This window comes from Microcaecilia unicolor, chromosome 2, assembly GCF_901765095.1.
Source record: "Microcaecilia unicolor chromosome 2, aMicUni1.1, whole genome shotgun sequence".
NCBI classification, from domain to species: domain Eukaryota; kingdom Metazoa; phylum Chordata; class Amphibia; order Gymnophiona; family Siphonopidae; genus Microcaecilia; species Microcaecilia unicolor.
The window spans coordinates 131,366,342-131,390,334 of NC_044032.1; the positions used below are offsets into that span (position 1 = coordinate 131,366,342).

The following is a 23,993-nucleotide window of genomic DNA, read 5'->3' on the forward strand; positions in this document are numbered from 1 at the left end:
CACTTAACCCTCCATTGCCTGCCGCATAGAGCCTGCCATGAGTGGGAAAGCGCGGGGTACAAATGTAACAAAAATAAATAAATAAAAAATTGGTGCCATTATAAAATAAGCTTCCAGAAGTAGCCTTAACAGTGCACAAAATCACATGTACAAACTTACACTTGTTCCAAAGACGCTGCAAATCTGAGCACATATTCTCTAATATACCCACACATTTTATAAAATATGCAGATACATCATAACCCTGCCTCTGTGCTGCCAGGAATGACTATGCAAAGTTTGCAGTAAAAAAAAAAATACAATATTCTGGAATGGATACTTATAAAAGACCTTTTCCACATTTAAAACATGCTTTACATATGGAAAAACCTTTATGAAATGATCCCCCAAAAGGGTGATTCTATAACAGGCAGCTTATGTGAAAATGTCCAAAAAAAGCACATTAAAAAACCCCCACAAACCTTTTCATGGATAGGATTATAAAATAAAATACATTCAAGAATAAATCTGTGATGAAAATAAATACACTGTGTGAAGATCCACAAAAGAAAAGAAAACAATGATTCATCACCGAGAATAAAAAGTAGAGACCAATAGTCGGCGGGCCAGACGGTGTGTAATTTGAAACAGTTTTTGTGCCTTTACAACAAAGGCTCCCAGAACTATCCCTATGCGTGCTAACAGCTGTACTTGTCACAATTTGGCAGTCATTTTAGAAGCCCTATTCACATTTTAGACGTGTAACCCAGCATTTAGATGTGCATATTGCATACATGTCTAAATCCAGATGTTTAAAAAACCAGGATATACAGGTCTAAAACTCAAAAGCATGCATCTGGCAAGGGAGTGTGGTCTGGTTGTGTTTTGGGAGATACTAGGGCATAAAGCAAATACAGGATTCCATAGTCAAACATGATGGTGGTAGTGTGATAATGTAGGGATGCTTTGTTGCCTCAGAACCTGAAAAACTTGCCATTATTGAAGGAACCATGAATTCCGCACTGTACTAGAAAATTCTTAAAGAGAATATCCAGTCAGTCATTTGTCTGTGAGCTGAAAGACAGACTTTCTGAGGAGGAAGATGGTAGGCAGTCACTGAGGTAGGGAAAAAAAACAAACCTAAAATGACTTTACTTGTTGAGGTGGGGCAGTTGCCACCACTAGACATTTTAGAAAACTAAGGGACTTGAAGGAAGGTCAAAAGGAAGGACCTAATATCTATACTGTTCTGCATGAAAGAAGAACTGTAGATTGTTTGTGCAACAAGGATGAATCAAGTTATTTGTGTAAGCATCTTTGAGATCCACTGTACGTATCCCATCTGCATTCTTTAGGAATGGCAGAACAGAGGGGACAGCATGCATCCTGAATTCATCTTTGCAAAGAAAAAGATTGAGGTCTTTAAGGTCCAACATGGGATTCGAGCATCCTGTCTTTTTGGGACAGCTTAATTATGTGCTGTGTAAAAATAAAACACACACACACAAAATAAAACCACTAATGACTAGCACCCTGAAAACAATTCATTAAGTTTCAGTGAATGTCCGCTTGTTTCGTGGACATTCTCTTTTTAACCTTTCCACTCTACTCATATAATTTTTACACTTCTTTCATACTATCACTGTGTGATCTTTCCTCTAAGCTGAAAAGCACTAATCTATTTAGACTCTATTCATAAGGTAAGTGTTCCATCCCATTATCATTTTTGTTGTCCTTCCCTGTACCTTTTCTAGTTGCACTATAACTTATTTGAGATGGGGTGACCAGAATGCCAAACAGTACTCAAGGAAGACGCATCAGGAACCTATAGAAAGGCATAATGTTCTCTGTCCCCTTTTGGATAAAGCGAAGATACTTACCTGTTCAAAATTAGTGCCTGGCCATTTACTGCATGAGCCTTTATCACCTATTTAGTAAGCGGTAAGGGCTCACGCACTAACCCGGTGGTAATCGGGTAGCATGTGCCAATGTAGCCATGCTGCTGATTACCGCCAGGAATGCCCACTGCGGTAGAAAATTGAAAATTATTTTCTACCATGGGAATCAGCACACATCAAAATCAGAACTACCGCTGGGCACCTGGGACTGCCTCGCAGTAAAGCTGTTTTGGTATGCGGTAGCCCTACCGCGAATTCATAAAAAGGCCCCTTACTTATTTATAATGTCTTATGGGTTTTAATTTTTTTTATACTAACCTATTTTTTATGTCTTTATTAACAGTTCTCAACCTATGATGTAGCCCTTTAGAGGGTGAAACATGGACGATCAGACTTTTAAGTATCTATTTATTTATGCTTTTATATAGTGAATAAATCTGGGCTTTTATTATCATCAATCTACTGCCTATCTTGGATCTTGCTGATTGCCTGCCCATTTGTTTTCTTAAAACAAATGAAGACAGATCCCATCATAGAAATAAAGAAACAAATATTCAAAGCATTAATAGAAAGGGAGAAAGGGGATAGGACTTGATATACTGCCTTTCTGTGGTTATTTTTTATTTTATGTTACATTTGTACCCCGCGCTTTCCCACTCATGGCAGGCTCAATGCGGCAGGCAATGGAGGGTTAAGTGACTTGCCCAGAGTCACAAGGAGCTGCCTGTGCCTGGAATCGAACTCAGTTCCCCAGGACCAAAGTCCACCACCCTAACCACTAGGCCACTCCTCCACTAATCAAAGCAGTTTACATATTATGTGCAGATACCCCTGTGGCAATGGAGGTTAAGTGACTTGCCCAGAGTCGCATGGAGCTGTAGTGGGAATTGAACCCAGTTCACCAGGATCAAACCTTGCTGCACTAACCACTAGGCTACTCCTCCATGCAATTCCTGCAATAGTAGAAATCATAGTTACTCCAGTCCTCAGTATTAGGGCATTCAAGTACAAAACTGAGCAAAAACAACGGGAAAACTCAATCCTCATTGGAAATAACGTGGCTTTCATGAGGATACAAAGAAAAGACATCCATATCTATAGCCCCTACTCTACCCTGGTGGAATATTACTGGGGAGTCTTCTGGTAGCCAATGAGGAGGTTAAGTGGGCAGGATCCAGAACACATAGAAACATGACGGCAGACAAAGGCCAAATGGCCCATCCAGTCTGCCCATCCTCCATAACCCTTAACTCCTCCTATTCCTAAGGGATCCCATGCTTTTTAAAATTCCAACACAGTCCTTGTCTCCACAACCTCTACCGGGAGGCCATTCCACGCTTCCACCACCCTCTCTGTGAACGAATACTTTCTTAGATTCCTCTTAATCCTATTTCCTCTTAACTTCATCATATGCCCCCTCATGCCAGAGTTCTCCTTCATTTGAAAAAGGCTCACTTCCTGTACATTAATGACCCTGAGATATTTAAACGTCTCTATCATATCTCCTCCCTCCTCTCTTCCAGCATATACATGTTGAGGCTCCTGAGCCTGCTCCTATATTTTTATGTCCAAGACCACTTGCCAATTTTGTAGTCGTCCTCTGGACCGACTCCATCCTAGGGGAAAGCGACAAAGTAAATAAATCAAACTAAAAAACTTTCATCTCAGAGATGTGTGAACACCATGGATTCACTGCACATATTGTCATGTTGTTTTGGAGTTATAATGTTAAAATAGTGGTAACTTACAGGTACTAGGTGGGGAATGTCTTATCACAACATTGATTTAATGTCATATTGCAGCTACAAAAGAGCAACACAAACCAGTCCACTCTGGCAGAATTCCCCTGTCCCCATGCAATCACTGCAGGAGACCAAGGGCCAGAGCTTGTGCACTGACTAAGATTCCAGCAGTAGCTGCTCTCTGTTTGCCTCTCTGTTCTCCTAGGAAGCAAAACAGACTGATGAACAATATCAATTGCTGCAGGTAAAATAAACAAACATGCTGCAGCACATAGACCCTGAAGCAGGGCCGGTCTTAACAAGTGCGGGGCCCTATGCAGACCAATTTGGTGGGGCCCCATCCTAGCCCCGCCTACCCTAGCCCTGCCCCCACCCTAGCTCCGCCCCCACCCTAGCTCCACCCCATTGATAAGATTATTCCATTTTTAGAACATTTTTTTATTTACGAAATTTCAAATAAAGACAAATGAAGCTAAATTTGTAAAAAAAAAAACCTGATTGAAATAATAAGCACAATGCTATCATGAAACATCCCCTCCACAGAAATTATTCAGTTCAAGTCCACTACAATTAGTAGTGGACCCAAGCCGGGGGTGGATGCCGCGCTGGTGGTGGCGGGAGCGGAGTGGCCGAGCCGCGGGAATGGGGATCATCTCAGGCGACTAAGGCGAGCAGCGGCAGAGGTCGGAGTGGAGGCACGAGCGAGGCAGAGTTGAGGCGCTGCGCGGGGCCCCCTTAGGCATGCCATGTGGGGCTCCCTTAGGCGCGGGGCCCTATGCGGTCACCTTGGTCACCTCTGCCTAAGACCGGTCCTGCCCTGAAGGATAAACAGGGGTATTCAAGTTATCTCTGTGCTGTGGCAAAGATGAAAACCAAACAAACGCTGATTAAAGTCTTCATATAAAGTCAAGAAATCCTACAGCTGATTCCACACAATTCTAGTCAAACTTTGGAAGGAAAGAAAAGGAAGACCTGATCACTGTTGGGATCAAGAGAGTTTAAGAAGGTCTTTTTAAAAAGCATGGGTCAAATAATAAGACTGCTAGCAGATAACTGTTACAAAGGGAAGAGGTGACAATATCATGCACAGCATCAACCAGGATATAAATAATAATTATTTTTTAAGTCCAACAGAACAGGGATCTAGAGAATGAGTGGTTATGTAAAGCCAAGACAACCTGGTCAAGCTTTAAAAACTTAGGAGGCAGTTATCTGGATAAAGTCTCTTCTTAACCGGATAACTGCATCATATCTGGGTATATGCAATTTTCAACCAGCCAGCAGTTGACCACTTCACTCTTCACTTTGCAGCTCCTCAGAGTACCTCTCCACTCTCATCTCTCCCTACATTCCTCCCCAGGAACTCGTTCACTGGGTAAATCTCTCTTATCTGCACCCTTCTCCTCCACTGCTAACTCTAGACTCCGTTCCTTTTATCTTGCTGCACCATATGCCTGGAATACACTTCCTGAGCCTGTAGGTCAAGCTCCATCTCTGGCCGTCTTCAAATCTAAGCTAAAAGCCCACCTTTTTGATGCTGCTTTTAGCTCCTAACCCTTATTCACTTGTTCAGAACCCTTATTTTATCATCCTCACTTTAATATTCCCTTATCTCTTGTTTGTCTGTCCTAATTAGATTGTAAGCTCTGTGGAGCAGGGGCTGTCTCTTCATGTTCAAGTGTGCTTTAGAAATGATAAGCTGAGTGGGAGTCCTCCAACTGCACTGCTGCCAGTGGAGGACTGTGCTTCAATACTGTGTTTTCAATCACTAGGGACAGGTAGGTTCCCTGGAGTCCTGCAGAGTGTGTCTGTCCCTCATTGTTGAAAATGTGATAGTGAAACAGCACCACTGGCAGGGTAGTAGGCAGAGGATTCCTGCTCAGCTTAGAGGGAAAAGTGCTGGTTCGTACACAGTTAACTGCAGGGGAATTTCAGGGACATAACCAGAGTAAATCTCTCTTATCTGCACACTTCTCCTCCACTGCTAACTCCAGACTCAGTTCCTTTTACCTTGCTGCACCATATGCCTGGAATAGACTTCCTGAGCCGGTACGTCAAGCTCCATCTCTGGCTGTTTTCAAATCTAGGCTACAAGCCCACCTTTTTGACGCTGCTTTTAAACTCCTATCCCTTACTCACTTGTTCAGTACCCATGTTTTATCATTCCCACCTTAGTTAATTCCCTTATCTCTTGTTTGTCCTGTTTGTCTGTCCTAATTAGATTGTAAGCTCTGTGGAGCAGGACTGTCTCTTCATGCCCAGTGTACAACGCTGCGTACATCTAGTAGCACTGTAGAAATGATAAGTAGTGGTAGCAGTACTAGAGTATGCAGATAACAATATTCAGCACTGCCACAGTGGTCAATTATCTGGTATAAATAGGACTGCTTTTTAAGTGGTTTTCTCACAATGCTTTGAATATCTGGAGATAACAACTTCAGCAGTTTCAAGCACAGCTCTCACTTTGTGCTTTCAGCAATGCTTCTGCATACCCATCATTCTCATAGCCATCTGTGCTAAGCACATGGTGCTATTTGAACATGTAGTGGAAAGAAGCAGGGTTGTCCCTGCCACTAGCCGGACTAGGCATCCACCTAGGGCCAGTGGTGCAAATCTCCCATCTAGGGACAGTGGTGCAAAAACCTTTCCCCTGCCAGGTCTGACACTTATCCCCCCCCCCCCCCCCCCCATCTTCTGCTCCAGCCACAAGCTTAAAGAAGAGTGAGCACTGAATGGACCCTTTAAAGCTCAAGTGTTGCCTTGTCCCACCTCCTTCCATGGTAGATTTCCTGTCACAAGGCGTTGCCAAGTGGCCAAAGACTTTACAGCCCCATTCATGCCCAAAAGTAGCCCAAAAATAGCCCAAAACAGTTTTGACACCAAAAATAAGTATATAATAATAATAATAAGAATATTTTTTTCATTAAAATGTTATTGAAATTTCAAATACAAAAGTATACAGAAACCATGAAAACATGTATATACATAAGCTGTGTACAGTATTTGGAATATCATACAAACGTGGTAAAAGTTGCCATGTAAGAGACGTTAATTAGTCCCATCAGTAGACATATTGCAATAGTTATCTAATGGAGACCATAATTTTTGAGAGTGTGGAATATTGTGAATGCGAATAGAATTGTTAGCTTCGTATTTACAAATTGTGCATAGCTATGCCCACCATTCAAATATGTTCAGTTTAGTGTTGTCTTTCTAATGGAGAACAATAGATGCATTGCTATAGCCATCATGATGTTGAATAGTTTATCCATATTATCTGGAATGAAATCGGCGCATGATGATATAAGAACGACAATTTTAAGAGAGATGACGTCTAGAATTTTGTTCCATGCATCGTTCCAGAACATATGCACAGTAGAACAGTGGTAAATCATATGTGATAAGTCACCTGGAGTTTGGTTACAAGACCAATATTTGGATATAGTAGAGTCTTTAGAGATTTTTCCTATTTTTGAAGGTGTCCAATATGCTTTATGTAAGATAAAATACAAAGACTGTTATTATTATTAACAACTAGGAATAAATGCCCGTTTCCGAGGGCAATGAAACGGGCGCTAGCAAGGGGCCCCCTCTCTCAGAGCTACTTGCCTTGTTCGGTGTTGGCGTCGCTGTGTGTGGGTAGGGTTTTGTTTTTTTTTTTTGTTTGCTGCGCCTCCGTGGCCGTGCCTGTGGCGTTTCGGTTTCGGGCCTCGAGTGTTATAGCTCCGCCCTCGACGTCATGACGTTTTGACGCGAGGGCGGTGCAGACACTCCAGGGCACACCGGATATCTCGGGCGCCTCAACTTCCGTGGAGGCTTCAGAACGTTGGGGTTGCCTTTTATATAGAGAGATATTACTATTAATAAAAAATATTATATATGTTTTCAAACTATCTTAATTTTTCATTTAAGTGCTTCAGAGCTAAGCCACCTTCGCAGGGATTCTGAGACTGGCCCGTCATTTACCTCTAGCATGCTCACGACCGGGCAAAGTTCCTAGGAAGCCCGCCATCCCCTAACTTCCCCACTACTGGAGATAATTCTCCTCCCTTCCTCTTACCAAATCGCAGTCCTCTTAATACCTAGGTGCGGCTGCGGGGGGGGGGGGGGGGGGGGGCAACAGCAGCAAAGGGAGCAGCATGCACGCTTAAAGCCAGTAAGTGCTCCAACCCCTACCCACTTCAGAAAGAAAAAGGTGCCACATATTAGTAACAATAATTATGATATACACACACAGTAGCACACATTGGCTCGTCTTCTCTATTTCACTTCTATCCTGCCTGCAGGAAGGCAGACGTGTAGGAGACAGGGAAAGGGAATGGATCCCAGCTTGCAATGAGAATAATGATAATTTTATAACTCCAGAGGAGAGGACCAATCGGCTTTGCTGCAGAACTAATAGGGTGGAATTGGGGGGAGGTTTGCCAGGGATCTTTTTCACTTGCTGGGAACGAGAAGGCGCTGGGCCGCCAGCCACCAAGTAATCTGAGCACTGCTGCAGGACAAGCAGAGAAAAGGCGAAATATTACCCCAGCGATTAATTAAACAAGAAACTGGGATGCCTTTACTTTACCTCTCCACCATTTTGGTTCTCTTTCTCTGTTTGCAGCATTTGCGCTTATCTGCGTCCCATTGCTCAGGCTCCGGAGCTGCCCCCACTCCATCCTCTGGCAGCTGCAGCCCCATGTCACATTCAGTGATAGTTACTCTCCTTACACTCGCCCTTCCCAAACCCACTTCAGTTTGTTCACCTCCCGGTGGGGCTGATGAAATGGCCACTCTGAGAACTTGTGTAGTACCACATCCCCATCAGTCCAGTGATGACAAACACCATGACAGAACTGGACACCACGAGTTGTCGGGGGTGGGGGCAGCCATTTACAATGGACTGGATCCTACCTCCCTCAACCACCTATTGGTCAAATTTGACCAACAGGATGGCGAGGGGGAAAACCCATCAATCTGTGGACCCCAGTGGTGAAAATCACCCAAAAAGTCACTACCTGCAACTTTTAAAATTTTCCCACAGGGGCTCACAGGAACCTGCCCAATTTCACGGTTTTCCCATGGACATGGCAACTCTGCACAAGGGGACAAGAAATGGCAGGGCCCGCACAGTGCTCAATCCAGCTTAGAGCTGGCATGAAAACAGGTAGTGGGTGTCAGTAGTGTTCCCAAAGCAGGGAGGGAAGAGAAAGAGATGCTGAATGTGGGGTGGGAGTAGGGAAAGGAAGATGAGATGCTAGCCAGCAGGGGGTGGGGAAGGGGGTAGTTAGAGGGGAAGGGAGAAACCAGCAATCTTGGGAGTAGGTAAAGAAGGGAAGGGATGCTATGTTGGAGTGGGGTAGAAAGGGCAAAGGGAGATGCTGGCAATGCTGACAACCTGAGGGTTGTAGGGAGGGGAATGGAAGCTGCTGAAATAAGGGGAGTGTGGGGGGGGGGGGCACAGCTGAAAGTTTGCATAGGGTGACTGATACCCTTGAGCCAGCCCTGGAGAAAAGGGTACTGATGAGGAGGCAAAAGCAACAAGAGCAAGCCCAACCACAGGGCCAGTGCAGCAGGCAGAGGTACAGGCAACGAGTTTTGACCTGCTTCAAAGGAGGAGGTATTTGTTCAATAAGGCCACTACAGATGATCTTTGGGACCTGTTAAAAATTGTCCTTAAGGCCCAATCCTGCAGAAGCCATTCCTTGCCTGTGCACGTGATGGTCACTACGTTTTCTAGGATAAGCAGCATAAAATCTATTTTACTCTTTTGGTTATTGCCAGGTACTTGAGACCTGGATTGGCCACTGTTGAAAACAGTGCTTTTGAGCTTGATAGACCTTTGGTCTGTCCCAGTAAGGCAAAGTTTATGTTCTTATGTCACCATAACCCTGGCATTTATTGAAACAGGCAGTTTCAAACATGTCATCAGAATCAGCACAGACAACCAGCAATCAGCCATCTGCCACTGCACTGAGTCCTCCATATGAGCTCTGCTCAGAAGGCCGCACAAGTTCATCATCTTCCCAAAGAGCTAAGAGCAGAAGGAGCAAAAAAACTAGGCTCTAATACAATATGATCTGTCTCTCCAGCATCCCCCCCCCCACCTCATGTGTCTCTAGGATAAAAGAAAAAAGACATGTGAAATACCACCATCAATTTTGCCTGTATGCACTGCTCATGATCTATACAAAGGCATGTCTTCAGCAGTTCTGCCACAACAAACTGTTTGCTCTGGAATATGCTCTCTTTTGACTAATCATTTATTTATTTTTAAAACTTCTATCCCACTTACAGCCAAAGTGGCTACCATAAAAACAAACATACAGTGGGGGAAATAAGTATTTGATCCCTTGCTGATTTTGTAAGTTTGCCCACTGACAAAGACATGAGCAGCCCATAATTGAAGGGTAGGTTATTGGTAACAGTGAGAGATAGCACATCACAAATTAAATCCGGAAAATCACATTGTGGAAAGTATATGAATTTATTTGCATTCTGCAGAGGGAAATAAGTATTTGATCCCCCACCAACCAGTAAGAGATCTGGCCCCTACAGACCAGGTAGATGCTCCAAATCAACTCGTTACCTGCATGACAGACAGCTGTCGGCAATGGTCACCTGTATGAAAGACACCTGTCCACAGACTCAGTGAATCAGTCAGACTCTAACCTCTACAAAATGGCCAAGAGCAAGGAGCTGTCTAAGGATGTCAGGGACAAGATCATACACCTGCACAAGGCTGGAATGGGCTACAAAACCATCAGTAAGACGCTGGGCGAGAAGGAGACAACTGTTGGTGCCATAGTAAGAAAATGGAAGAAGTACAAAATGACTGTCAATCGACAAAGATCTGGGGCTCCACGCAAAATCTCACCTCGTGGGGTATCCTTGATCATGAGGAAGGTTAGAAATCAGCCTACAACTACAAGGGGGGAACTTGTCAATGATCTCAAGGCAGCTGGGACCACTGTCACCACGAAAACCATTGGTAACACATTACGACATAACGGATTGCAATCCTGCAGTGCCCGCAAGGTCCCCCTGCTCCGGAAGGCACATGTGACGGCCCGTCTGAAGTTTGCCAGTGCACACCTGGATGATGCCGAGAGTGATTGGGAGAAGGTGCTGTGGTCAGATGAGACAAAAATTGAGCTCTTTGGCATGAACTCAACTCGCCGTGTTTGGAGGAAGAGAAATGCTGCCTATGACCCAAAGAACACCGTCCCCACTGTCAAGCATGGAGGTGGAAATGTTATGTTTTGGGGGTGTTTCTCTGCTAAGGGCACAGGACTACTTCACCGCATCAATGGGAGAATGGATGGGGCCATGTACCGTACAATTCTGAGTGACAACCTCCTTCCCTCCGCCAGGGCCTTAAAAATGGGTCGTGGCTGGGTCTTCCAGCACGACAATGACCCAAAACATACAGCCAAGGCAACAAAGGAGTGGCTCAGGAAGAAGCACATTAGGGTCATGGAGTGGCCTAGCCAGTCACCAGACCTTAATCCCATTGAAAACTTATGGAGGGAGCTGAAGCTGCGAGTTGCCAAGCGACAGCCCAGAACTCTTAATGATTTAGAGATGATCTGCAAAGAGGAGTGGACCAAAATTCCTCCTGACATGTGTGCAAACCTCATCATCAACTACAGAAGACGTCTGACCGCTGTGCTTGCCAACAAGGGTTTTGCCACCAAGTATTAGGTCTTGTTTGCCAGAGGGATCAAATACTTATTTCCCTCTGCAGAATGCAAATAAATTCATATACTTTCCACAATGTGATTTTCCGGATTTAATTTGTGATGTGCTATCTCTCACTGTTACCAATAACCTACCCTTCAATTATGGGCTGCTCATGTCTTTGTCAGTGGGCAAACTTACAAAATCAGCAAGGGATCAAATACTTATTTCCCCCACTGTACATATTAAAAACCAATACACAAACATCAAACAAAAAGTACTGCCATATACATTTTCCATCATAGTGCTGCCATATACCCTCTAATCACTCTCAAGCAAAAAAGGTCTGCACAAAATACTGTGTTTTTAACATTTTCTTAAATTGTAAAATACTAGCACTCAAGCGCAGCTGATCAGGTAACAAATTCCACATAAGTGGTCCAGCACTTGAAAATGCTGAAAGCCTTTGTCACAGCATACTGATGGTGGCAACTAAGTCCAAAGCCAAACGTCTAGTAATGTCAGATCTTAACACTCTACCAGAAAAGTAAAAAGTGTTAACAGTCTTTAAAAACGTTGACTTCCTAGAGTACAAAACTTTGTAGTAAGAGTCAACACTTTATACTGCACCCTGTATTTCACTGGCAGCCAACGGATCTGAGCCTTAGCAATGCTTGTCTCCACCAAAGGTGACAGAGTTTAATCCCTGAAAACCCAGCTCCCAACTCCAATGAAACTGCCACATTCACCACAGGAGGAATGCTACAATAGTGCACACTAGTGCACCTTTGGCATTCTGAACAGCCATTTCGGGTATATTGACAGGATTGGACGTGAGCTCCTATACAGCCCTGAAAAAACAGGTGACATTTATTGCATTATCACTGCCCAAACAGGGGTTGCTCTCCTACAGCAAGACATAAATGAAGACCTTGACAGGGGATTTGCCTCAGCAACTGATGTACCACTCATCTACAGCCCCCCAATCATTTGGAAAAGTTGGCTCCTACAATACCCAATAAACATGTTTTTTTTTTTCCAGTTTACAAACTTTATTATTATTAATTTAGCTTTACAAAAAGAACAACAAAAATAAATGAACACAACAACCAAAGTCAGACTACAAAAACCAGAAAATTAGCTGCTTATCCACAAAAGCATCTAAAGAAGACCTAAATGTTTGAAAAACACTGCCCCTTCTCAGCAATTACTCTCATATATATATATATATATATATATACACACACACACCTCTGTCACACACCCCCAACCATAAATGTTCATTAGGGGTGGGGGATGGGATAACATACATGTTTAAGTGCTGGCACATATATGTGTATGCTACCTAATTGCCTCTGTTGATATTTCAGATGTCGAAAACTGTAAAAAGTGTGCAGCTGCTGAACATATATGCTCATTCATAAGAATATATTAATAGCTACAATGGGTTAAGACCAGGGGTAAGCAACTCTGGTCCTCGAGAGCCGCAGGCAGGTCAGGTTTTCAGGATATCCACAATGAATATGCAGGAGATAGATTTGCATACCATGGAGGCAGTGCTCGCAAATCTATCTCCTGCATATTCATTGTGGATATCCTGAAAACCTGACCTGCCTGCGGCTGTCGAGGACTGGAGTTGCCTACCCCTGGGTTAGACCAATGATCCATCTAGCCCAGTATCATGCTTTCAACAGTGGCCAATGCAGGTCACAAGTACCTAGCAGAAACCCAAATAGTAGCAACATTCCATGCTACCAATCCGAGGGCAAGTAGTGCCTTCAGCAAACTATGGACTTTTCCACCAGGAACTTCTTCAAATCTTTTTAAATCCACATATGCTAATCTGGTCACCATATCTCAAAAAAGATATAGTGGAATTATAAAAGGTTGAAAGAAGAGCGACCAAAATGAGCGGATAGAACTCCTCTCATATGAGGAAAGGTTAAAGAGATTAGGGCTCTTCAGCTTGGAAAACAGAGGTCTACGGAATCCCGAATTGTGTAGAAAGAGTAGAAGTGAATCTATTTTTTATTCTTTCAAAAAGTACAAAGACTAGGGAACACTCAATGAAGTTACATGAAAATAATTTTAAAACAAACAGGGGGAAATATTTTTTCACTCAATGAATAATTAAGCTTTGGAACTCATTGCCGGGGGATGTGGCAACATTGGTTAGTGTATCTGGGTTTAAAAAAGGTTTGGCGTCAGGGGGTCATGGATTTGATATATCACCTTTCTGCGGTTACAACCAAAGTGGTTTACATATATTATATGGTACTTTGGACAAGTTCCTGGAGGAAAAGTCCATAGTCTGCTATAGAGATACTGTAGATATGAAGTCACTGCTTTCCCTGGGATTGGTAGTATGGAATGTTGCTACTATTTGGGTTTCAGCCATGTACTTGTGACCTGGATTGGTCACTGTTGGAAAGAGGATACTGGGCTAGATACAACTTTTGTCTAACCCAGTATGGCTATTCTTATATTCCCCTGGGAAAACCAGTGATGGGGTTGAGACTGGGCGAGTTCCCCAAGGGGATTACTGAATCATATCTGGCTCCTGGCAAGAGGATCAGAGGAGTGATGGCAGTGGTTATTGGCTAGGGGAGGGGTATACCCAGCTGATTGACATGTGGTGGCTGTGCCAGGGTACATTTCTGGTATTGTAATGTGTGAGAAAAAAAATGTTACTGTGATGACTGACAGGGGGATGTAATTGGGGGAGAGGTGAAGTGAAATAAAAATGTTTGCCATTTTGTGCATGACGTCTTTGGTTGCCTGAACCCCTACTAGGACCCGTGGAGTGAGGGAGTATCCTGCCCAGCATAATAAGCAAGGGGATGCTGTGACAGAGTAATCTCTGCTGAAAAAAAACAGAGGTTGAGGCAAGAAGGCTCAAGAGAGATCTGTCCAGCCCAGAGGGTGGGTGAGAAGAACCTTGCCTCTGGGAGAGGAAGGACAGGGAGGTCTGGACCTGGATACAGTCCAATAGCTGGGGAAAAGCCCAGCGGGATGCTTATCTGTCAAGGAAGTGGACAAGCTGCAGCCCCAGGTTGTCCTACCGGGTGGGATGGGCTTGGAGGGTTGACAGCCAAATGCACACTAAGAGAGACTGAATCTGAAAATCTGTTAGTAAAAGTTCAAGAGTTTACAAAAGCAACTGCTGGAGCAAGAATGACCCCCCCCCCCCCCCCTGAGATTGTGTTAAAGCAATAAAGGTTGTGACTTAACTCCTCCCCCAAGCCTACCAGGATTTAGTCTGGCCCCAGCCTGCACCCAGCTCAAGAGACCTTACCTTTTGTATGCCCTGTTCTAAGTGCCTGACTCAAACAGCTTAGCCGGCATCCAGGATTAAACTAAAATCTGCCCTTATATCTATATTTATCTATCTCCCTCTCTATTTTTTTTTCAAAATCCAAAAATGTACTTAGATGATCGATACAGAAATGCCAACACACTTAATTGTTTTCTTCCCACACACTTCAAAAGTATATTTCTCTAAATCCTCCCTCCGTATCTTCTCAGCAAGCACCTTTAGAAAAGGGAGCTAAAAAGCAGCAGCCTTTCATATTTACACAGCTTATGACTGCCTCTTTCTGACTCATGCACTAACCTTTTTCCTTCATTTTCTTTTTTTCTAGTAAAATGTCAAATCAATATGCTTGTTCATACAAAGAAGTCTAAGCAGTTGTTTACTATGAGCTGTGCTGCATTTTTCTAGGCAATGCAAAGTTAAAAACATAGCCTGACCCGTCAGCTCTTACTACTTTAATGAAAACAGTGACATTACAGCAATTTTAGGAAGACATGTAAATGTCTCCGTTTTAGTAAGAAAACAGTTATTACTTTCAAAAACATTGGTTATAATATAAAAAATCTGACTTGAAAATCTATTTCCAAAAGGTCTAGAGAACACAACATGGACATTCTGAAAGACAGAAAGATTAACAGCTATTAAGCAATGGATAGGACCATATTTTAAATAGTTACTTTGGTGCTTTAAGTGTATTTTGACACCTCTGGAAATCTAGGCTTTCCTTTCTTCACAGCGACACAGTAGGAACAAACAGGCAGCTAGGTATGCTTCTGCACGTTGTCCTGCACATGTGACTCAGTAACCCATTTGGAGACATTGCCCCGAGACTCAGTACTGACTGGAAAGGATCACCACTACAAATGCAAGAACTGTCCAGCTTCCAGGTTCAATCAATCAACAGGGTACTAAACTTTGATGGCGGTTAGATTTCGGTATTCTAAGTAGATTCCTGCCTGATTTTCAGCCATTAATGGCTGTTTTTCCCCTGACACTTTCCCTCAAAACAATGCAAAAAAATATATATTTAGTCTCCCATCAACTTGAAGGAGCCCACTGACACTGCTGCTACTTCCTGCAGGACTCCTCCAGTGTTTTTCCCATTGTTAGTGCTGGTGATCTGTACCTGCTGTTCTGCTGGGACTTCCAACTTTCCTTCCAACACATAACAGCAGGGGCAGAATGTGCCTGCAAACAGGGCCGGGTTAACCATTGGACCAACTTGTGTACTTTGGAAGAAAGGCAGGAGAGGGGAGATATAATAGAGATGTTTAAATACCTCCATGGTATAAATGTGCAGGCGCCGAGTCTCTTTCAATTGAAAGGAAGCTCTGGAATAGGGTGAAGCTCTGGTATAGAATGAAGGGGAAAGGGGAGAGACTTAAGAGTAACCTAAGGAAATACTTCTTCATGGAAAAGGTAGGGAATGTGTGGAATGGCCTGCTGGTGGAGGTGGTGGGGCGGAGGACTGATTCTCAATTTAAGAAAGCTTGGGACAAGTACAGTACATAGGGTCCCTAAGGGACAGAAAGGGATAATAGATAGTATGGATGGGCAGCCCATATAGGCCACATGGTCTTTCTCTGCCTTCATTTTCTATGTTTCTAGATGAGATATGATCACATAGGATGACAGAATCGTCATATACCTGCAACTTGCTCACATTATGTAAAAAATAAAAAATGCAAATAAATACATCTTAATTTCAAGAATAAAGATGTAAAATCATTCTGCCCATCAAACACAAAAAGGAAGCCTATCTTTATCTTTGAATTAAATATGAACTATGCAAATGAGACACCTGAATCCAGGAATACTTGAGTGTTTTTTTAGAGCTGCAGAAAAGAAAGAACCTGAAAAGAGGAGAGGAGGCTGCAAAATAACAGTATTTTGTCAACCACATTAAAAAAAAGTTATTAAGAATTGTCCTTTTTCAAAGTTCACTCGCAAAAGAATTAACAGCATATGCACAGGTAAGCTACAGTGTATAAGTCATTAATTTCATTATTCAACCTTCCCCCCCCTACATAACCCTTCTGATTTTAAATTGAAATTTTACTGTTTGAATAATATAGTGGTTTGTGCCTACTTGTTGATCTCTCAAAATCTATATAAATAAAAATGTAAATGTTCATTTGTTCAAAATCTTAAATCTCCGAAAGTTCTTCACCGATTGCTTTCAAATTTGGACACAATGTTGCATTCGAATATGCGCATGTTTTTATATACCTACTATTATATAGATGTCACCGCTGTCGTACTTGCGGACCGGAAGCAGTGCGATGAGTAATTGCAAATCAAACTGAGGAAGAACGGACATCACCGAACGAGCGAGACAGACAAAAAATGGCTCAAATACGTGCCGAGGAAGCAGCAGAGCGACGTGCAGCCAGAGTTGACGATGCACGGTTACAAGCACGGCGCAGACCGGAAGCAGTGCGACGAGTAAATGCAAATCAAACTGAGGAAGAACGGCCATCACCGAACAAGCGAAACAAAGAATGGCTCAAATACGTGCCCCGGAAGCAGCAGAGCGACGTGCAGCCAGACTTGACGATGCACAGTTGCGAGCATGGCGATCGCGTTCTGCAGCTTCAGATCTGCTTCGTTCGCAACAGAATCAACGCGACAGGCTGAGAGTGCCTTAAATCTCCAAATGTTCTTCACCGATTGCTTTGAAATTACGTGCATGTTTTTATATACCTACTATTATATAGATGTCACAGTTGTCGTACTCACGGAGCGGAAGCAGTGCGACGAGTAATTGCAAATCAAACTGAGGAAGAACGGCCATCAGCGAACGAGCGAAACACACAAAGAATGGCTCAAATACGTGCCGAGGAAGCAGCAGAGCGACGTGCAGCCAGACTTGACGATGCACGGTTGTGAGCATGGCAATCCAGTTCTGCAGCTTCACATCTGCTTCGTTCTCAACATAATCAACGCGACAGGCTCAGAGTGGCTTAAATCTCTGAAAGTTCTTCACCGATTGCTTTGAAATTTCGACACAATGTTGCATTCGAATACGCGCGTGTTTTTATATACCTACAATTGCAAATCAAACTGAGGAAGAACGGGCATCAGTGAATGAGCGAAGCAGACAAAGAATGGCTCAAATACGTGCTGAGGAAACATCACAGTGAAAAACATCGCTCGAGGCTCTTGATGGATCATTGCAAGATTTGCGTGGAAACAGACCATTTGGGAACACATTAATATTGCTTGCAGGAGATTTCAGGCAAACATTACCCGTAGTTCCTCGATCGACACCAGCGGACGAAATAAATGCTTGCCTAAAATACTCTATTTTGTGGCAACACGTAAAGACGTTAAACTTAACTACAAATATGTGTGTCCAGCTGCAAAACGATCAATCAGCTCAGATATTCTCACATCAATTGCTGAAAATTGGGAACGGAAAGGTGCCGGTTGATCTGACCTCAGGACGAATTTCATTGCCTCATAACTTCTGCAATTTACTGACCTCAAAAGAACAATTGGTTGAAAAAGTATTTCCCAATATTCAAACCAATTTTAAGGATCACGATTTGCTGAGTGAACGAGCTATTCTTGCGGCCAAGAACAAAGACATCTACGAACTGAACAATATTATTCAGTCTAAAATTCCAAGCGAGCCACTCACATACAAGTCCGTCAACACTGTTCTGGAAGCAGATGAAGCGCTTAATTATCCAACAGACTTTTTCAATTCACTCGATCTGCCAGGGATGTCACCGCACATACTGCAATTGAAAATCGGCGTGCCAATTATCATGTTGCAAAATATCAACCAGCCAAAGCTTTGCAACCGCACGCGGCTTGCAGTAAAAAAATTAATGAGCAATGTCGTACAAGCAACAATCTTGACAGGACCTTTCAAAGGTGAACATGTCCTCATTCCTCGCATTCCTATGATTCCAACAGATATGCCATTTCAATTTAACAGATTGCAATTCCCAATTCGATTGGCGTTTGCAATCACCATCAACAAAGCTCAGGGCCAATCTTTATAATTCACCCATTTACATCTACGCACGGATTGCTTCTCACATGGACAATTATATGTTGCATGTTCTACAGTCGGCAAACCAGACAATCTCTATCTCTGCACACACAATGGAACAACAAAAAATATTGTATACCCACAAGCATTGTGAAATTAAACATATCAGAAACGTGCGCTTCCTCTTTTCTTTCTTTTCCATTTAACCTGACTGAGCCACAGCAACGCGTGGCTGGGTACAGCTGGTATAATAAATAAAGTAAAAGTTTGGGATTCAAACAGCACAAAACAGCTTGTGACCAATGTTTCCCCTAAGTTGTGTACTGTATGAGGATGCACTTAATTAAAAAAAAGTCTCCCATGTCCAGCTTCTGTTTGCACATGTCTAAGACACTGCAAGCATCAGCAGTCAAGAAATGTTGGTCTTTAAAATTACTGGTGGCGCTGGAACAGAAAACAGACATTCCAAGTTTCAGTCCCTACACTCATGCATTTTAAATGTAGCAGATCTAAAATAGTTAATGCACTCCTGTCCCCATTCCCCCCCCCCCCCCCAAAACTGTGTTCTCATTTCTCCCATTTCACCTCAAAATATCCCGACCTGTGTCCCTGTGCCTTCATTCCTTTCTCCCTCCCTGGCCAACCAGCGTACATTTCTTCACTGCTTGTAGCTGGCTGCCAATCTTTGAATTGTACAGGACTCCTTATGTCTTGTGTTAATCAAATTCAAGATGTAAAGCGAATGCTACATACCTGTAGAAGGTATTCTCCGAGGACAGCAGGCTGATTGTTCTCACTGATGGGTGACGTCCACGGCAGCCCCTCCAATCGGAAACTTCACTAGCAAAGTCCTTTGCTAGCCCTCGCGCGCCCGCGCGCACCGCGCATGCGCGGCCGTCTTCCCGCCCGAAACCGGCTCGAGCCGGCCAGTCCAGTATGTAGCAAGACAATACACTTCAAGGGAAGACTCAACTCCAAAGGGGAGGCGGGCGGGTTTGTGAGAACAATCAGCCTGCTGTCCTCGGAGAATACCTTCTACAGGTATGTAGCATTCGCTTTCTCCGAGGACAAGCAGGCTGCTTGTTCTCACTGATGGGGTATCCCTAGCCCCCAGGCTCACTCAAAACAACAACATTGGTCAATTGGGCCTCGCAACGGCGAGGACATAACTGAGATTGACCTAAAAAATTTACCAACTAACTGAGGTGTAGCCTGGAACAGAACAAACAGGGCCCTCGGGGGGTGGAGTTGGATCCTAAAGCCCAAACAGGTTCTGAAGAACTGACTGCCCGAACCGACTGTCGCGTCGGGTATCCTGCTGCAGGCAGTAATGAGATGTGAATGTGTGGACAGATGACCACGTCGCAGCTTTGCAAATTTCTTCAATGGAGGCTGACTTCAAGTGGGCTACCGACGCAGCCATGGCTCTAACATTATGAGCCGTGACATGACCCTCAAGAGCCAGCCCCGCCTGGGCGTAAGTGAAGGAAATGCAATCTGCTAGCCAATTGGATATGGTGCGTTTCCCTACAGCCACTCCCCTCCTATTGGGGTCAAAAGAAACAAACAATTGGGCGGACTGTCTGGTGGGCTGTGTCCGCTCCAGGTAGAAGGCCAATGCTCTCTTGCAGTCCAATGTGTGCAGCTGACGTTCAGCAGGGCAGGAATGAGGACGGGGAAAGAATGTTGGCAAGACAATTGACTGGTTCAGATGGAACTCCGACACGACCTTTGGCAGAAACTTAGGGTGAGTGCGGAGGACTACTCTGTTGTGATGAAATTTGGTGTAAGGGGCCTGGGCTACCAGGGCCTGAAGCTCACTGACTCTACGAGCCGAAGTAACTGCCACCAAGAAAATGACCTTCCAGGTCAAGTACTTCGGATGGCAGGAATTCAGTGGCTCAAAAGGAGGTTTCATCAGCTGGGTGAGAACGACATTGAGATCCCATGACACTGTAGGAGGCTTGACAGGGGGCTTTGACAGAAGCAAACCTCTCATGAAGCGAACAACTAAAGGCTGTCCTGAGATCGGCTTACCTTCCACTTGGTAATGGTATGCACTGATTGCACTAAGGTGAACCCTTACGGAGTTGGTCTTCAGACCAGACTCAGACAAGTGCAGAAGGTATTCAAGCAGGGTCTGTGTAGGACAAGAGCGAGGATCTAGGGCCTTGCTGTCACACCAGACGGCAAACCTCCTCCAATGAAAGAAGTAACTTCTCTTAGTGGAGTCTTTCCTGGAAGCAAGCAAGATGCGGGAGACACCCTCTGGCAGACCCAAAGAGGCAAAGTCTACGCCCTCAACATCCAGGCCGTGAGAGCCAGGGACTGGAGGTTGGGATGCAGAAGAGCCCCGTCGTCCTGCGTGATGAGGGTCGGAAAACACTCCAATCTCCACGGTTCTTCGGAGGATAACTCCAGAAGAAGAGGGAACCAGATCTGACGCGGCCAAAAGGGAGCAATCAGAATCATGGTGCCTCGGTCTTGCTTGAGTTTCAACAAAGTCTTCCCCACCAGAGGTATGGGAGGATAAGCATACAGCAGACCTTCCCCCCAATCCAGGAGGAAGGCATCCGACGCCAGTCTGCCGTGGGCCTGAAGCCTGGAACAGAACTGAGGGACCTTGTGGTTCACTTGAGATGCGAAGAGATCCACCAGGGGGGTGCCCCACGCCTGGAAGATCTGTCGCACCACACGGGAATTGAGCGACCACTCGTGAGGTTGCATAATCCTGCTCAACCTGTCGGCCAGACTGTTGTTTACGCCTGCCAGATATGTGGCTTGGAGCACCATGCCCTGACGGCGAGCCCAGAGCCACATGCTGACGGCTTCCTGACACAGGGGGCGAGATCCGGTGCCCCCCTGCTTGTTGACATAGTACATGGCAACCTGATTGTCTGTCTGAATTTGGATAATTTGGTGGGACAGCCGATCTCTGAAAGCCTTCAGAGCGTTCCAGATCGCTCGCAACTCCAGAAGATTGATCTGTAGATCGCGTTCTTGGAGGGACCAACTTCCTTGGGTGTGAAGCCCATCGACATGAGCTCCCCATCCCAGGAGAGACGCATCCGTGGTCAGCACTTTTTGTGGCTGAGGAATTTGGAAGGGACGTCCCAGAGTCAAATTGGAGCAAATCGTCCACCAAAACAGGGATTCGAGAAAACTCGTGGACAGGTGGATCACGTCCTCTAGACCCCCAGCGGCCTGATACCACTGGGAGGCTAGGGTCCATTGAGCAGATCTCATGTGAAGGCGGGCCATGGGAGTCACATGAACTGTGGAGGCCATGTGGCCCAGCAATCTCAACATCTGCCGAGCTGTGATCTGCTGGGACACTCGCACCCGCGAGACGAGGGACAACAAGTTGTTGGCTCTCGTCTCTGGGAGATAGGCACGAGCCGTCCGAGAATCCAGCAGGGCTCCGATGAATTCGAGTTTCTGCACTGGGAGAAGATGGGACTTTGGGTAATTTATCACAAACCCCAGAAGCTCCAGGAGGCGAATAGTCATCTGCATGGACTGCAGGGCTCCTGCCTCGGATGTGTTCTTCACCAGCCAATCGTCGAGATATGGGAACACGTGCACCCCCAGCCTGCGAAGCGCCGCTGCTACCACAGCTAGGCACTTTGTGAACACCCTGGGCGCGGAGGCGAGCCCAAAGGGTAGCACACAGTACTGGAAGTGGCGTGTGCCCAGCTGAAATCGCAGATACTGTCTGTGAGCTGGCAGTATCGGGATGTGTGTGTAGGCATCCTTCAAGTCCAGAGAGCATAGCCAATCGTTTTGCTGAATCATGGGGAGAAGGGTGCCCAGGGAAAGCATCCTGAACTTTTCTTTTACGAGATATTTGTTCAGGGCCCTTAGGTCTAGGATGGGACGCATCCCCCCTGTTTTCTTTTCCACAAGGAAGTACCTGGAATAGAATCCCAGCCCTTCTTGCCCGGATGGCACGGGCTCGACCGCATTGGCGCTGAGAAGGGCGGAGAGTTCCTCTGCAAGTACCTGCTTGTGCTGGAAGCTGTAGGACTGAGCTCCCGGAGGACAATTTGGAGGTTTTGAGGCCAAATTGAGGGTGTATCCTTGCCGGACTATTTGGAGAACCCACTGATCGGAGGTTATGAGAGGCCACCTTTGGTGAAAAGCTTTCAACCTCCCTCCGACAGGCAGGTCGCCCGGCACTGACACTTGGATGTCGGCTATGCTCTGCTGGAGCCAGTCAAAAGCTCGCCCCTTGCTTTTGCTGGGGAGCCGCGGGGCCTTGCTGAGTCGCACGCTGCTGACGAGAGCGAGCGCGCTGGGGCTTAGCCTGGGCCGCAGGCTGTCGGGAAGGGGGATTGTACCTACGCTTGCCAGAAGTATAGGGAACAGTCTTCCTTCCCCCGAAAAATCGTCTACCTGTAGAGGTAGAAGCTGAAGACTGCCGGCGGGCGAACTTGTCGAATGCGGTGTCCCGCTGGTGGAGAGACTCTACCACCTGTTCGACTTTTTCGCCAAAAATGTTATCCGCACGGCAAGGCGAGTCCGCAATCCGCTGCTGGAGTCTATTCTCCAGGTCGGCGGCACGCAGCCATGAGAGCCTGCGCATCACCACACCTTGAGCAGCGGCCCTGGACGCAACATCAAAAGTGTCATAAACTCCTCTGGCCAGGAATTTTCTGCACGCCTTCAGCTGCCTGACCACCTCCTGAAAAGGCTTGGCTTGCTCAGGGGGAAGAGCATCAACCAAGCCCGCCAACTGCCGCACATTGTTCCGCATGTGTATGCTCGTGTAGAGCTGGTAGGACTGGATCTTGGACACGAGCATAGAGGAATGGTAGGCCTTCCTCCCAAAGGAGTCTAAGGTTCTAGCGTCCTTGCCCGGGGGCGCCGAAGCATGTTCCCTAGAACTCTTAGCCTTCTTTAGGGCCAAATCCACAACTCCAGAGTCATGAGGCAACTGAGTGCGCATCAGCTCTGGGTCCCCATGGATCCGGTACTGGGACTCGATCTTCTTGGGAATGTGGGGATTAGTTAATGGCTTGGTCCAGTTCGCAAGCAATGTCTTCTTCAGGACATGGTGCAAGGGAACAGTGGACGCTTCCTTAGGTGGAGAAGGATAGTCCAGGAGCTCAAACATTTCAGCCCTGGGCTCGTCCTCCACAACCACCGGGAAGGGGATGGCCGTAGACATCTCCCGGACAAAGGAAGCGAAAGACAGACTCTCGGGAGGAGAAAGCTGTCTCTCAGGAGAGGGAGTGGGATCAGACGGAAGACCCTCAGACTCCTCGTCAGAGAAATATCTGGGATCTTCCTCTTCCTCCCACGAGGCCTCACCCTCGGTGTCAGACACAAGTTCCCGGACCTGTGTCTGCAACCTCGCCCTGCTCGACTCCGTGGAACCCCGTCCACGATGG

At 45.5% G+C, this 23,993-nt stretch overlaps 1 protein-coding gene across 3 annotated transcripts in view; it reads right to left on the reverse strand.

Annotated features, from left to right (window-relative positions):
- DHFR (dihydrofolate reductase) overlaps positions 1-23,993 on the reverse strand; it is a 121,727-nt gene that overhangs the window by 24,752 nt on the left and 72,982 nt on the right. The window lies entirely within an intron of this gene.